At 41.5% G+C, this 17,751-nt stretch overlaps 1 non-coding gene across 1 annotated transcript; it reads right to left on the bottom strand.

Annotated features, from left to right (window-relative positions):
* Positions 1–13,446: 13,446 nt before the first annotated feature.
* Trnas-cga lies at positions 13,447–13,521 on the bottom strand. The gene has a single exon. It is a non-coding gene; the product is annotated as a tRNA-Ser (tRNA).
* Positions 13,522–17,751: the final 4,230 nt, after the last annotated feature.

The following is a 17,751-nucleotide window of genomic DNA, read 5'->3' as shown; positions in this document are numbered from 1 at the left end:
GTCATCTAAGTAACAGATCCTTCAGGGACGTTTCAGCCCGTATAAAGCTTTCCAAGGCGACTGTCGGTGATGTGATTGAAACATAGAAACGCTAAGGAACAACCACAGTTAAACCAACTCCAGTACTCGAGGGCAGGGGCCGTCGACAATCGCAGAGGGTGGTTGTAAAAAATCATACAAAACCAGCGAAATAAATTACTCGTGAGTTCCGAAGTGTTGCCAATAGTCCAGCTATTATGAAGTCTATGCGTAAGGAGTTAAAAAGCAATGGGTTACAATGGAGGAGCAGGTCCTCATATGTCTCGCACTTCTCTAGTCAACGCTAACCGATGCTTGTTGTGGTGGAAAGAGCGTCGCCACTGCCCAGTTGATGACTGAAAACGAATGGCTTAGAGTGATGAACCAATGTAAGGGTTTGAGTTTGGCAAATGCCAAGACGTTACATGGCATCATGTACAGTGTCAAAACTGTGGAGGAGATTTTCTTACGGTGTGGGGGAGTTTTTTGTGGTTAGGGTGTGGTCCCCTTATTTTGCTTAAGAAAACCCTGGATGGAAGGATATGAACACATTTTTCATCATGGTGTACTGCTTACAGTAGAGGGACTGCTCGGAGACAATGATTTTTTGTATCAGCATGACAACGCACCCTGTCATAAAGCATCATGTGTGAGGCACTGTTTTGTGGACAATAACATTCTTGAAACGGTATGACCCAGAATCCCTACCAGAACAAAATGGAACACCTTTGGGATGAGGTAGAACGTCGACTTCGCTCCAGACCCCAGCGTGCAACTTTACTATCTTCTCTGGTTTCGGCTCTTGTCGAAGAATGGACTACCGTTCCTGCGCAGACACTGAGACTCCTCACTGAAAGTGCTCCAGCAGAGTTCAGGCCTTTATAATGGCAAAGGGTGAACACTCGCCATGTTAATGTCCACTAGGTGTCCAGATACTTTCAATCAGATAGCTTAAACCAATACTGTGTTGCTCATTTCAGGCATTGCAATATGCTTGGATCCTCATTTCGACGCTTCCAAAATGGTCGTCGAAATGTTACTGCTGAAGCTTGTCACATTCTTCGACCGTAGTCCGCCTCAAATCAGACCACTGTGTGAGTTGGTTTGCTGTGACGACTCACTGCAAGTTGCAACTGGTAATCATCACACTCAGTAGGATTCATGTTTGTAGACACCACACGCCATTCCATTGGGTTAACTCGTGGCTCCTGGAGGAACGTGTTTATGAAGTGGGCGCAGTGCGATTGTCGCCTGGGATGTTGATTTTGAGGCTATTCAAAATGATGAACAATCCTGGTCCAGGATATGTCCGACCCACGTCTGTTCAGATCCCATGGGACTGCTTAAATGAATTGTGCATTGGCACCCTGCCGCTTCGATACTCTTCTACGACGATCATCGGGCATGAGGCAAATCCAGCACTCTGCAATCAGTAGACAACTTGACGTCATTGATCGAGGTTCCTTGTCAAGCATTCTTTTGCCAGATGCTTCGAGCTGGGTGGGTAGAGGGCGGGCATTCGCGTTGCCCGTCAAGCACGCATTGAGATCGAATTGCTTGCTGTCGTGGTGGCACGCAGTTGTGGCGTATGCCCCCGTGAGCGGCTACAAAACATCAGTTTGTGCTGGTGTCCACAGTCGAGCACTACAAGACAGATCTTGAGTGTTTTGCCTCTCCGAAAGCCGGTGAATGTTCGAAGAGCGTTGTTGTGGTGTACACTAACTAAGAGCAACTTTATAAGCTGACAACCTTCTTTACCGCACAGTGCCAATGTGCACCACGTCTAAAGTTCAAATGATCATTTGAGAAAAGGCGGCAGATTAAATAGTGCACACGAGCGTCGTTGTCTCGTCGACAATTGGAAACACAAGGCGCTAACTTCATTGAGATCGTAGATGTTTTATTACCTCCGTTACACAGGTGACGTAGCAATTTCCTGTGGTATAAAGAATATTAAGAAAGAGGTTGCCGATGAAATTCAAGTAGCATGAAATTATGTGGGCGATATAAGACTTTTTTTTTTTAGACTAAGCACTGCCTGACAAAGTGAAGCACCCAGAACAAAACTTCGCAATCGTACGCACTGTCGGCGGTTATGTGAATGATTAAAGTAACAATTTTCTGTGGCGGGTACAACAGCCACCATAGTGCATTTATGTTGTTCATGTTTATTGTTGTTAGCAGCCCTGGAGACTGCGTAAGGGGTGTGAGTAACGTCAAATGTTGAGTGATCACTGTGACACAGAGCCGCCGTGCACTCGTGTGAAACAGCGTTATCAGCACCTGACAGAGTTTGAAAGGGGCCTCTTCTGAGTTTCTGTTTGGTTGAATCGTACAGTATACAGACCTGTGAGGCATTCGGATGTGACAGTGGTCCGATACTCTTCTGGATGGGAACACGAGGAGAGACATAGTTGTCGTCAAGGTTCTGGTCGACCACGTCCGAGTACCACAACGGAGGATCGTCGTATTGTGTGTCAAGCACAAGAGTGCATCGCCGTATTGTGCGCTAAGCACATCATAACGTCTTCACATCTGCGCCTGCAATCTCAGAACAAGTAATGGTCTCCCTCAACATTCTGTGTCATCCCACAACTTTTGTTGGAGACTAACAACAGCAGGACTTGGGAATTAACGTACAATGCGAACACTGCTGTTAAAATCACAATACAGACTGCAGCATTTGGGGTGGTACCATGCCTGGGAAACATGGACTTCTGATAAATGGCGCCGCGTTGAGTTCGGTGATGAACTGAGCTTCCGCTCTAGCCCAGGTGACCATCGTCGGCGATTATTACGGCAACCTGAGGAGACGTTTCATTCTTCCACTCTTTTGCAGAGACATTCCTGGCGTCGTGGTGTAGGGAACCATCGACTATGATTTCGGGTCATAGCTGGTAGCCATTCAGGGAGCTCTGATAACAAAATGGTGCGTTATGTACATCCTGCGGCCTCATGTCTTACCCCGTTACCTCTCATGTGACAGTATCGTGGTGCCATTTTTCAACAGGACACTGTTTTTTCATACATAGCATGTCCCTCCTTGAACTGTCTGACTGATGTTAACTTACTCCTGTGATCCTGTGACTGACAACATTCCCATATCTCACCCCGATAAAACACTTGTTTGGTCAGCTTGGATACCAGCTCCACCCTTGAGCCGGTATACAGGATATCAAGAAACGCTTACCTTTTTTGGGCCAGATTGGATCAGGAGAGGAAACAACGGCTTTATGACACCCTTCTCAATCGAGTGAGCCCATTCACCCAGTTCAGAGAGGGCGCAACGTCATTCTGATAAGTGACCTCATTCTCCTTTTTTTAAAAATTTTCTTCATTTTCTAAACAGTGAAATGATATCAGATATCCTCTGGACCCCTGAAGTTTCATTTCGTTTCCTCCTCCCTTTCTGGGTCCTCTCTGGCGGACAGTGTGTATGTCCGAGCGCAACAAGGCATGTGAAGGAAATTCTTGTTCTAAAACAGTCAAAGAACTGCTATATCCACTGCTGCAACTGTTGTTTGTTTCCAGAATGAGATTTTCACTCGACAGCGGAGTGTGCGCTGATATGAAACTTCCTAGCAGATTAAAACTGTGTGCCGGACCGAGACTCGAACTCGGGACCTTTGCCTTTCGCGGGCAAGTGCTCTACCAACTTAGCTACCCAAGCACGACTCACGCCCCGTCCTCACAGCTTTACTTCTGCCAGTACCTCGCCTCCTACCTTCCAAACTTTACAGAACCTCTCCTGCGAACCTTGCAGAACTAGCACTCCTGAAAGAAAGGATATTGTGGAGACATGGTTTAGCCACAGCCTGGGGGATGTTTCCAGAATGAGATTTTCACTCTGCAGCGGATTGTGCGCTGATATGAAACTTCCTGGCAGATTAAAACTGTGTGCCGGACCGAGACTCGAACCCGGGACCTTTGCCTTTCGCGGGCAAAGGTTCTGAGTTCGAGTCTCGGTCCGGCACATAGTTTTAATGTGTTCTTTGTTTGTTGCGCCAGAGAAAATTAAGGAACTCCATCCTTTCTGTGAAATCTTAGTAACTATAAAACACGTTTGAAATATAATTCTGGAATCAGCAATAAGTGAAAACATTACAAAGACGTTATACTGCTGTCTGGTGTGGACAAGATGTAAACAAACCCTTGAGTCCAATCGCTGTTACAAAAGTGATTGTAAGAGTAAAATTCTTTGAGTCGCTGAAGCATATATTATGACTGTATGCAGAAGGCAGAGACAGAAATATTGAATGCAGCAGGCCACATCAGAAATGTAAACAGGTGGGCTTGCTGGAGACGTGGTTGGTTCAATACGTTTTAGATTATTTTTTGTATCATGATCGCCATTTACGTGTTTGGACCATGCGAGGAACTGACCAGGTCTTTCTAGACCACAAATTTTAACGCGAAAAGGAAAAAAAAAAAACTGTCTGTAGACATTTCGCTTTTTTGAATTGTCAAAGCATTTGGCACGCTCTTACAGAAGCCCTGAAATCATTATAACAAACTGAATCTGAAGGACTCCAATGTCTCACGCCCTCGTCAAAAGAACAAACAATGAGACTGTCTGTTCCTGAAGAACTGCGTCAGGAGCATTCATCTTGAAATGATATTTGTTACGTCCTCCGAAACCATTCCTTCCAATAGGAAAAGTTCCTTAACTTGCACACAGAAAACGTCAACATGGACTGACTTCACGCACAACTTGAAATATTTCAAACCATTACGACTAGTGTAAAATCATGAAATGTGTCATCAATTAGCACAAAAATCTATTGGAACAAAAATTACTGCTGAAGTTAGTAGGGTTAAAGAACTATTTCAAGAAATTATGCGACTGATCGTCCTAATCATTACATTTTCAATATCGTCAGCGTCTGCCGAGAGGTCATTCAGCATCTTGTCATGAGTTAAGACTTACTTCAGATCAGTAGTGGCACAGTCCAGACTCACTCATACAAATCACCGAATCATTGCATTTTTGATGCAAAGCAAATTGCTGAACAGCCATTTGATTCGATGGACATTGTTTCTACAAGAGATTAATCTCGAAATTGACTAGTTGGGAGAGGATGAGAATCATGTTGCGGATGCACTATCTCGTCTTCCAGTGGGAATGCAAGGGAGTACCGTGTTGAGAGATGTAGATGATGAAAAATAAGTACATATTTAGAAAGCCACAGATTACAGTAGAGAAAAAAAAAGAACTTACAATAAAAGAGAGCAACAAAGGAAATACCCGTAGATTGGGAAGGTATTATGAAAGATGTGAGAGGTACACGAAGTTCCTGTTGCAATGCAAAGTTTCAAATTACAGGAACTACTATTGTTCAGGAATCAAGAGTGTAGAATCCATAAGTGGAAGCTATGTTTTCCAGGCTTTCTTAATAAAATGGCCATTTTGGTGCATTTGAATGTTTTAAAAATTTGAAGAAATATTGTTACTTAAAAGAGTAATTTAAATCAGTAATGTTCGAAACATTATTCAGACGTGTCAGCTTTGTTCCAAGGTAAAATGGAATGTTTACAACACTGTATATTTCCATTATTCAGCTGTACCAAAAAGTTGTGGAACTTTGCAACGGTTGATTAGTATGGATCATTACCACTGGTACAAAGGAAGTAAGATTAGTGTTTAACACCCTATCGAAATCAAGGACATTAGAAATGGAGCACAAGCTCAGATCGTTACAAGGATGGGGAAAGTAAGGGGCAGGAACAGCCCTGCTATTTATCTGGAGCACTTTAGCGAAATCATAGAAATCTAAATTAGGGTAGTTGTTGCAGATTTGAACAGTTGTCCTCCCGAATCGAGTCTTATGTGCTAACTACTGCACCAACTGACCTGATCACTGCTACAAGGATGATAACGTTTCGGTGGTATCAGAGGTCTGAACAAAACTTGCAAAACTATATCTGCCAGAGAAAGATACTGGAAGAACAATAGTGTGTATTTTGCCAGAGTGGGTGAGCCAGTGTAACTATTGTCAGACAATTGTGCAGAATTTATTGCTAAAGTATTTCAAGAGTTCTTATGGGATTAGGGAGCAAAGCAGGCGTTGAATTCAAAATTTCACCTGAATGGAAATCCATCTAATGGAGTATTGCTAAATTTAGGAAGCTCATTTCGAACTCACTGAACAAAGTGGCACGCATTATGGTAACATTATTTTAATCAATTTGAAGTGATTTTAAATTATCTACGCCATGATAGTACAGAAATAGCATCCAAACAAGCCATTGGAAAAGTGATAAAAAGAGAAAGTGACAAAATCATTAGACGAATAAAGAAGTTTTTTCGCTTGTGTGAAAGGCCTTACATAGTCACAGAAGTGAAGCACATAGTTGCATTTGTGCTAAAAGATCTAATTTGTAGGAAAATTGTGGATTTACACGACACATAGGATTTGTGAATAGATGTATTGGCACGATAAATTAATGTTATAACACAAGTTCTTAATTTGTTATTGAAGAAGGAGGAGAAATCTTTGCAATTACGAGGGTTTATAAGAGAGGAAGAGTTTGAGGGTTCGGAAGAGTCACTACTCCCAGGAGCTGGGGTCTGTATTTTGAATGTTACTGGAACGAATAAACTTAAGATGAAGGTGGAGGTAAAAATGTATGGTTTATCCAGACAGTTTTGGTTATTGCCATAAAGAAAGTGGAAATTACTTTCGGAATGGATTGGTTAGAAATGATGTAGTTTTACGCATTACTGGAGAAAAGGTAAGAATTGAGTACCAAGGAGAGAAAATAAGGAGAGATATGTCATCGTAAAGTTGAAGAAAGAAGTGAAGTATTAAATGTAGTGCTTGTGAACAGTACTATTTTACAATACACTGCTTAGTTTTAGTTGTGGGTTTGTTATTACCTTTTATGTATCGTACAGTGATGAAGAGATGTATTCTGAATATTTAAGTGGAATGAATGCTGTGTTCTACGCACATTTCAAATGATGCAGTATGAATAAGTAAAACAGATACAATACCAAAGAACTTTATGAAATGAGTAAGCCAGGAAACATAAAAAGGAGGATTTTTAGTGAATTTTGACTGCTAAAAACTTATGAAGTGGCATGCAAGGAAAAGGGGCGTCAAACAATTTTGTTAACAGATAACATTAGTAAGTAAGTAGAGGGGTTCATTTTGTTTGAAGGCAATTTCTCAATACTGTGTGTCCAAGAGGGCACATTTGATAGGTGGTGTTAGTGTTGCTTGTAAGTTGTTTGTAAGTTGTGCTATAGGGAGAAGAAGAAGAAGGTTATTTTGTATTTCATGTCTGGGATGAGAAAATAGAAGATCTGAAGGGTGGTGTTGAACCCTGGTCAGTTATGAGGAAAGTGGCGTGGACTCTGTGCTATATGTGAATGGGAGTGTAAATGCGAATGTGATGTGCCATATTTGTCAATTATATGCGATTTTCATATATACTGATTTCTGCCTGTTGATTTGAATGTAATTGACTGGAGAAGTGCTCGGTAACAGACGTCAAAATTCATACATTAACTTGACATATGGGCTAAAATGAATGTGGTAACGAGATAATACACGTACCGCCGGATGTGATTAAGGCTGTTACAAGCAGGGTGACGATGCGTCTTCTTTGACTTTTGGAGTTCAAAATGTTTCAAATGGCTCTGTGCACTACGGGACTTAACATCTGAGGTCATCAGTCCCCTAGAACTTAGAACTACTTATACCTACCTAACCTACGGTCATCAGACACATCCATGCCCGAGGCAGGATTCGAACCTGCGACGGTAGCGGTCGCGCGGTTCCAGACTGTAGCGCCTAGAACCGCTCAGCCACACAGGCCGACTTTTGGAGTTCGCAGAAGGGGGAAAAAGCTACATTTTGTTTACATTAAATTGCAGAAAACATACGCTAAAGATTTTTTAGTAAAAGCAGGTAATGGCATTAGATTTCGTCTACATCTGGAACATCTGTAAGTGGTATGTTGGTATTATTTTTGGATACCTTGACAGCCAGTCTCATAACCTTTTCGTAATGTGACTATAATATTGGGCTGTACGGTATTATTGAAATAGTTCAACATTTAAATGTTAAGAGCCACGGAATACGAGGGTTGATTGAAAAGTAATGCCTCCACCTTCGTAACTATTCAACAGTTTGCAGTGTTGGTATGCGGCAGGCACTGGCTTGTTCCGTAGCCTCTTCTATACAGCTCCAGTTGGCGGGAAGCCTTAGCATTGAACGGTTGTGTTGTTACAGTGTAAACCCTACGCAAACGGTCGGTCAACGCGATTTAAGCAACGTGCAGTCATTGAATTCTTCATAGCAGAAGGTGTCACCCCAAAGGAGATTCATCAGAGAATGAAAGCAGTTTATGGTGACCGTGTTGATTTGGGTACTGTGTGTCGTTGGGCGAGTTGAAGTGGGAACATCTGACCTGCGTGACAAACAGTTGGACGTCCTGTGACAGTAACCACTGAGTTTCACAAGCAAAAAGTTGACAGATTGATTCAGGACGATCGTCGTATCACTCAGACTGAACTGGCAAGCACAATCGGCATTCCACAAGAACGTGTGGGTCACATTATTGATTTGTTTGGCTGTCGGAAGGTCTGTGCACGATGGAGAACTTTGAAACTGTGGTTGCGGAAACAGAGTGTCGACTTTTTCCGTGACGGCTTCAGAAAACTTGCTCATCGTTGGCAGAAATGTATCCAATTGGCTGGTGATTATGTGGAAAAGTGAATATTGTTAATTAAAGATCACATTTTAAGGATTATTTCTGCGCCTGATTTGTCAAAATATTCCCATCCAAACTCAATTAATGAAGATGGAGGCATTATTTTTCATTCAACCCTCGTAGATAATAGTCTCATGAGATAGGGTTTTAAAATATATTTTGAGAAGGCCCTGCTTTCATTGTTATGCAGTGATACTGTAATGTCGATGTGCATATCTGTATTCAGTGTTGAAAAGCTTAAGATTAAATGGCATTTCTCAATCCCAGCGAGTAAAAAGATTAAGTTGCTTGAAGGCGATGATGAGAATAACAGAGGTGATGACCGAAAGGAAAAGAGTGGAAATGAAATTGTGTTTGCTGAAAATGTGCCATTGACATGCAGTCTACCTCTGTAAACAGTATCAATTATAATCTTCTTGACTGTTGGACAATGGCACAAGAAGAAGACTTCTGTAAGAGGAATGAGTGCTTGACAGTAAAAAAACGAGAAACTGCGGTGCAAAAATTGTAAGAAGGTTGGGACTCTGGGGTTAGAAAAAAGTAAAAAAGGAATGAATATCTCGCCACAGTAGTCAAAAACTTCAGTGCCAGGCTTTGGAGAAAACAACACACACCAGATATAACGCTCCAAAAGAAAACTATAAACTCGAAGAAAGTTCAGCCCATAAAGCTGCTTTGAAAATACAGGGTTATTACAAATGATTGAAGCGATTTCACAGCTCTACAATAACTTTATTATTTGAGATATTTTCACAATGCTTTGCACACACATACAAAAACTCAAAAAGTTTTTTTAGGCATTTACAAATGTTCGATATGTGCCCCTTTAGTGATTCGGCAGACATCAAGCCGATAAACAAGTTCCTCCCACACTCGGCGCAGCATGTCCCCATCAATGAGTTCGACAGCATCGTTGATGCGAGCTCGCAGTTCTGGCACGTTTCTTGAAAGAGGAGGTTTAAACACTGAACCTTTTACATCACCCCACAGAAAGAAATCACATGGGGTTAAGTCGGGAGAGCGTGGAGGCCATGACATGAATTGCTGATCATGATCTCCACCACGACCGATCCATCGCTTTTCCAATCTCCTGTTTAAGAAATGCCGAACATCATGATGGAAGTGCGGTGGAGCACCATCCTGTTGAAAGATGAAGTCGGCGCTGTCGGTCTCCAGTTGTGGCATGAGCCAATTTTCCAGCATGTCCAGATACACGTGTCCTGTAACGTTTTTTTCGCAGAAGAAAAAGGGGCCGTAAACTTTAAACCGTGAGTTTGCGCAAAACACGTTAACTTTTGGTGAATTGCGATTTTGATGCACGAATGCGTGAGGATTCTCTACCGCCCAGATTCGCACATTGTGTCAGTTCACTTCACCATTAAGAAAAAATGTTGCTTCATCACTGAAAACAAGTTTCGCAGTGAACACATCCTCTTCCATGAGCTGTTGCAACCGCACCGAAAATTCAAAGCGTTTGACTTTGTCATCGGGTGTCAGGGCTTGTAGCAATTGTAAACGGTAAGGATTCTGCTTTAGCCTTTTCCGTGAGATTTTCCAAACCGTCGGCTGTGGTACGTTTAGCTCCCTGCTTGCTTTATTCGTCGACTTCCGCGGGCTACGCGTGAAACTTGCCCGCACGCTTTCAACCGTTAGCTCACTGCAGGCCGACCCGTTGATTTCCCCTTACAGAGGCATCCAGAAGCTTTAAACTGCGCATACCATCGCCGAATGGAGTTAGCAGTTGGTGGATCTTTGTTGAACTTCGTCCTGAAGTGTCGTTGCACCGTTATGACTGACTGATGTGAGTGCATTTCAAGCACGACATACGCTTTCTCGGCTCCTGTCGCCATTTTGTCTCACTGCGCTCTCGAACGCTCTGGCGGCAGAAACCTGAAGTGCGGCTTCAGCCGAACAAAACTTTATGAGTTTTTCTACGTATCTGTAGTGTGTCGTGACCATATGTCAATGAATGGAGCTACAGTCAGTTACAGCTCATGTTTTTAGAACTGCCTACAAAATTCCCAACAGGAAACAACAGTTAAATGATGAGTCGAAAATTTGTGTTCATAATTTAAATGGAGTGGAAATGGGTCGTATTCTTCATATCAGGATTGTGTGTCAACGTATTAAAACATACAGTACTGCTACAGAAATGAAAGCCAGAGTCATCAAAAATATAACTGAATCACATAGTAAAATTTCCTTGATACTTGCTGAAAGTTCAATGATTAGTCAAATGTCGCCATTGACTATTTAGATTCGAACAGTGCTACATGATATGATGAAACAACTAGTATTTTCCTAGACTTCATTGAAATAGAATGCATGACACCTAGCGTATATTCACTACTGTTCTGAATAGTTTAAAGACTTCAGGTTTTCAACGAGGTCTTTTGAATGAAAATCTCATTTCTGTCGCCACTGATTGTGCGACAGTTACGATGGGGGATAAGAAAGGTACAGCTGCATTGCTGAAACATGCTTTCCCAGAAAGTTTAAGTTGGTAGTGTGCCAGCCACAAGCAGTTTGGGGAAATCATAAGGCGCTGATTTTACTAGTACTAAGACTGATATGAACAAAGAATACTAATAGAAAAATGTATGAAGGTCTTCTACTGAATAACCAGCATTGACTTTATTTTGGATCTGGGATTAAGTGCGATATGTTACAGGAGTTGTTTGACCTTAGTATAGAACTGCAGACTTGTGATATCAATCTTCATAAAAAAACTCAGAGTATTTGAAAAGAGAAAGGTAAATATAGATCCATATTATAATGAAGCTCTGAGAAAAAGAGAATTATTACACTTAAAGAGGATGTCTTTTCAGAAAGGAAATGAAAAGAGATTTGCAGCTAGGCCAACATCATTTTATGAAAGGTTGTGCAAATGAATGGAAGATAGACTTTTAAATCATGAAGATGATACGTCTTCATGCAATAAACTAACTGAATCCTTCTCACTATCATGACAATCCTGCAGTAACTTTTGCTAGTAAGAAATACAAAAATAAGCTAAAGATTCAGATTTTCGGAAATAAAAATAATCAGATGTTTTTGAGAGTTCCTAGAAGAAAAGGAATTTCCAGCTTCTCTGCTGCCTCGGATAAACACAGTTAGCAGCGTACCAGTATCCAGATGGAAATGTGAGAGGAGATGTTCACTGGTAAACCTTGGTTTAATCCAGTCAACAGCGTCACTGTACCTAAAGATTGTTGCCAACTTCATGTTCATGAAACTAGTAGGACCTCCTTTCCAACTGTTAAGCCCAGCTCCTTTATATAGAGACGTGGTTCCTAAAAGGAAGACTCACACAGACGGCAAAAGTAAGGTGAAGAAGCAGGAGAATTATGATAGTGATATCCTGACGCCAGTTTGGGACCCGCTTTGAACAATAAGGTTCATCTGTGAGGTACGACTTTTAACCTTAATTCTAGATATAATGTAACACTCTGAAGTATTTGCTTACTTTAGAGTAAGTAAAAGAGGACGTTATAATTTCTCACAGACACAACTTGTAAGAGTTAGACATTGACAACAGGTCACTAAGGAAACTAGCTTAACTAAACAGAATGATGTACGTTGCCAAACATTGCATTTTAAACTTATGTCGTCCATGTTCAGCTGCAGTAATATACTGCGACTGTTTGTGACAATAAATGATAAATTAAAATACTTACCTGTGTCAGTCACTTTTTATTCAATGTCCCACGACGCTTTTTGAGGGAATACACCCTCTTCTTTCTGTAGATCAGGTTGAATTCCATTTCGCTAGAAATGTGGTATAATTAGCATTTGTTAACGTTATATGGCACCAGGATTATAAATTCTAAACAATAGTAAAACAACTTACAGTATGTTCCGACAGAAAAAAACAGAGGTACAACATAAATAAACATTTCCATCTTTAGATGTCACACAAACAGGAACCAACAACATAAACAGGCCACATGGTGCACAGATGTAGAGATACAAATATTTGTAAGTCAAAGAGCATTGATTACTATACTGCGATAAAAATTACTTGATAGTTGATGTCTGTAACTTGCCGCTACAGCGCTGCCACATCGGCTGCCGGCTCTCCTATGTTATAGGTCACATACAAGCACGGCAGGTCACTTACCAATGCGGAGAAAAGTTGGAAGCCGTCACGACTAAGTATGATGGAAATGCGAGATTCTCTGTCGACAGCTAATTTTAAGTGAAGAATGACTGAACTGCGGCAGGCGACGCGTTTTGCAGCCCTGAATTTAAACTCATGCGTAACATAACCAAAACCTCGTGATGTGCAATGTGCCCGCGGAAACGGCAGTCAACAATCATCAGAAGAACTAAAATCGCGATCGCTTTGTTCACAGCGATTAAAGCTAACCTCTACGACCAAATTCAGGACAGAAAAATTTCAGTTTCAGCACTAAAAGCCAAACCATAGTTTCTCGCTATCATTCGTTGTTTACCTGGAACTGTTCTCACATTGGCTAGAAGAAACGCCGCTTTACCAACCAACGAGGAGTCGTTGTTGGTACCTGATTTTGGATTATAGACGATACTGGCAGATACGAAACGAAAAAAAATGAATGATAGGAAGAAAAATAATGTCAAATAGAAAAGTCAATGGAGTAATGAAAATGGTCCGGCAATGTGTCAGAATGAGATTTTCACTCTGCAGCGGAGTGTGCGCTGATATGAAACTTCCTGGCAGATTAAAACTGTGTGCCCGACCGAGACTCGAACTCGGGACCTTTGCCTTTCGCGGGCAAGCGCTCTACCAACTGAGCTACCGAAGCACGACTCGCACCCGGTCTTTTTAATGTGTCAGACAATTAAAACAATACATTTCAATCAATTAACTGAATAAAAATAACAATGAACGTCTTTTGATTAGATTTAGCCAGTACGATAAAACACTACTACCCGTGTAGCTGTTAGATTTATGACTCGGATATTCCAGTGGCAACGATGACTTGCAGCCTTCAAAAATTTAGCTTCGTCCATAATGTCGTGGGAAAATTTTCTAATGTAAGCCGATCTCCAATTAAAATAACTATATATGTGACGCTGAATCGTGTCTAGTGCGGAGGGATGCAGTTTTATTTGGTTAGTGAAGTGTATGAACGCTTGTAAACCGTTAGTAATGTTTCGTGTGCGCGTACGCGTTTTGTTGTTATCATATGTGATGGAATGTGAAATTAACAGACCAGATCCAGGGGTTTGGATCCAAACACAACAAGAAAGAAAGCCGGACAAGGAATTGGAATTGAACTGACCAACTGTTGTAAGAGTTTGGCAACGGCGGGTGGTTTGGGTGTGACGTTGAGCACTTTAATTGGAGGAAACCAGCTCCAGCCGCGAAGTGTCAATTGTCAAGCAATTTTAATCGGACTGTAGTTTTCACTGTTAATCAAAGATACAGACAAGAGATATGTAAGTGCATAATTCTTTACAACTTTTTTGCATAAGAATGTAATGCAAATAAAACGAAAAATAAAAAAAAATGTTAATATAATTTCACTTTATTTATTTGATAATATTTCGGTTTCGCGTGATCTGGGAATTGTTTTAAGATTTAACTCACTCCGAAACATACAGTTACAAAAGTTTTGTACATCGTTGAGTATGCTTGAGAACATCCCAGGAAGTTCGTTGTCACTGTGTCAGATTTGTCATTGACTGTGTTCTACGAACGTGTCCTGTTGTGAATAAAAATCCCGAGTTCTTCAGAGAGATTCAGTTTGTGGTCTTTGTTTGGTCTGTGAAATATTATTATAATGTTATCTATATTGTCAAAAATATGTGCTGTGTCATTGATGTGAGTAGCTACGGCAGATTTATTGGGGGTGTTGTACCGAAATGCATTTATGTTTTTCAAACCTAGTTCGAGAACATCGTCCGGTATAACGCACGTGCGTCGCTGGGCACTGAAACTTCCGGCCAGATTAAAATTGTGTGTCGGACCGAGTCTGGAACTCGGGACCTTTATCTTTTGCGAACAGGTGCTCTACCGACTGAACTACTCAAACGCAACTCAGAATCCCTCCTCACAGCTTTACTTCCGCCAGTACCTCGTCTCTTTCCGTCCAAACTTCACATAAGCTCTCCTGCGAAACTTGCAAGACTAACTCTACTGGAAGGAAGAATTTGCGGAGACATTGTTTAGCTACAGCCTGGAGAACGTTTCAGAATGAAACTTTTCAATCCGCAGCGGAGTTTGCGTTGATAACGAAACTCCTCGCAGAATAAAACTGTGTGCCGAACGGGGACTCTAAATCAGGACCTTTGGCTTTCGCGGGAAAGTGTTCTACCAACTGAGCCCACACTCCGTGAAATGTTTATTTCTGTACTTGGCATTTATTGCACTTTATTTTGTAAACGCTTAAGCTGGATTCAATAACTAGATATTTATAACGACAGGGAAGGTCCCAAGTTCGAGTCTCTGTCTGGCACAATGTTTTAATCTACCAGGAAGTTTCATATCAGCGCACACTCGGCTGCAGTGTGAAACTTCAGTTTGGAATAGTGATAGTGTGCTTTAGTTAAAAGGTTCATGGTGTCCAGTTTGAAAGGCACGTTCTGATGGAGGCCAAGCAGTTAATTTTATTGAGACTGGCGTTTTAACCAAGCCAACGAATACCTATGCATGTCTGTATAGAGAAGCAATAGATATTTCCAAACATTTTCATAATTTTAACAGATGAGAAAGGGATTTAAATTAAATAAAATTTGGATGCCAACTTTGCGCCAACAGAGTAGCGATTGATTACTGCATTTTTATGAGTTTTAACAATAGAACTGATGAGTAGGAGAAAGAGTTATGTCCACTTTTTTTTCAAATTCGTTTACCGGATACAACTGATCTTTATATCTCTGGTCATCGTTTGGGATAACAAGGAGCCATACCCCATCAGCAGAAGTGCTCGTTAGGTGGGTTTTGAGTTAGAGAAGGGACCATGCACAGATAAACAAGCGCATTGTAGACCTGTTCCGATAAAAAAGGAACTAGATGATGTAAAGAAAATTCCACAATACATACCTGACAAACATAAACCACTTTATAGCAGTATTTGTCTGTGGCCAGTGAAGGATGGACAAAATGAAGATGAAGCATACCCAGTATTATCTGTTCTGCTCTATTTTGAGTGTGTTTGTAATTTGGATGCGTTATGAATAAGCCTGTGGGCTCATAATACACACTTTTATTACTATAATGAATAACTTGCATCCTTTTGCAGCAAATAAAACGATAGTTGCCTCAACAGCATCCTCAGTCTTGGAAAAGTGCCATCTGCAGTGTATTCAGACAGCACTACTCAACACATGCACTGCCTAATTTATATTGAAATAGTGTATTTTCACTCTGGAGTCAGTTCCTCCTTTTGCTTACAGCCGCTGTGCAGTAAACAGTTTCTGTGCCTCCTGAAAAATTTGCTTTCAGTGGCATGGCCCCTTTTCCAGTTCAGTGATTCAATAGTAATAATGAGTCATATCGTTTTCTCGGTCCTCGTAATTCAAATCTCTGCCATACAGGGTGATTCTTATTAAGCATTAAAAACTTCTGAAGAGACGTACATGACAATGAGACATGTAATTTAATAGAAGACACATGAGGTAAGACACACTAAGGTAAGATTTATTATTTTACTTACCAGTCTGGCGATCTCCACTGATTCATTGCAAAGTATATTACAACAAAAACGTCCCTAATGTGTCACAGGTAAATGAGTATAAGCTTCTGAATTTCGTCGCTACCGATAAATGATCTGCTTTTTTTTTCTTTCTTTCTTGGGACCTTCGTCCCGCTTCATCGCGGAGTCAGCCGTGTCACTATTTATTTGGCAGTGTTAGTTGCAGAGGGTGGCCGGATGCCCTTCCTGCCGCCACCCTGAACCCCCAGGGACAGAATTAGTGTACCCCAGCTGTCTGCATTTAGGGTAAGCCATGGAATAGGTCGAACGTTTTTCAAATATCTGCGAGTCGTGAAACTGAGGCGGAACGTGGGATCAGCCCAATATTCATCTAGTGGGATGTGGAAAACCGCGTAAAAACCACATCCAGGCTGGCCAGCATACCTGTCCTCGTCGTTAATCGGCTGGGCGGATTCGATTCGGGGCGGCCCGCCTACCCTAGTCCAGGAAGCAGCTCATTTGGGCTCTCGGCTAACCTGGCGGGTCAGTAAATGATCTACTATTTTTTTACTCATTAATCTCTGTAAACAGAAAAAAAGAAGAGACAAATGGAAAGAAACACAAAATAAGAACAGCTGTTACTTGGTTACAGAGAGGACAGTAATTTTATAACTTCTACGTTTACATTAGATCACATTTACTAAAGACATTCGAAATTGCAAATTTGCAACATTATGCAGCAATTTGTAGCGCTGTCCCTACTGGCGAGAGTAAGATGGTCAAGCCCAACTTGCGCCTGTGTGGCGAGGTACGTCATCTGGTGACGACACGTATTCCCCCACGTGTTTTACATTAAATTACTCGTCGCAGCGTTGTCTATGTTTTTTCTGGTGTTTTACACGTTAATAAGAATCACCCTGTAGATAATAATAATATAATTATGATTTATTCGGTTTGTTCCCGCAATCGCCCTTGTTTCTGTGAAAATACCTTCACAGCAATGAATGAGTGCGTGATATGCAGTAACCCAAACGTACAACACACAGTAGGGAGTAATGCAACAACCTTCAAACACCAAAGTACTGCGGTGTGGCTGCCGTCGCAGAGGAAATGGCACAGCGTTGCGTCGTGCTGCTCTTCCACTGCAATCAGTGCACCCTTACACCGTGTACATATCGGCCAACTCTTTAGCGGTAAACCTATCCATATTAATGCTGTTCAAATGGCTCTGAGCACTATGGGACTCAACTGCTGAGGTCATTAGTCCCCTAGAACTTAGAACTAGTTAAACCTAACTAACCTAAGGACATCACAAACATCCATGCCCGAGGCAGGATTCGAACCTGCGACCGTAGCGGTCTTGCGGTTCCAGACTGCAGCGCCTTTAACCGCACGG

The sequence above is a fragment of the Schistocerca americana genome, chromosome 1 (genome assembly GCF_021461395.2).
Source record: "Schistocerca americana isolate TAMUIC-IGC-003095 chromosome 1, iqSchAmer2.1, whole genome shotgun sequence".
Classification (NCBI taxonomy): Eukaryota; Metazoa; Arthropoda; class Insecta; order Orthoptera; family Acrididae; genus Schistocerca; species Schistocerca americana.
This window is presented reverse-complemented; position numbering and strand designations above follow the sequence as displayed.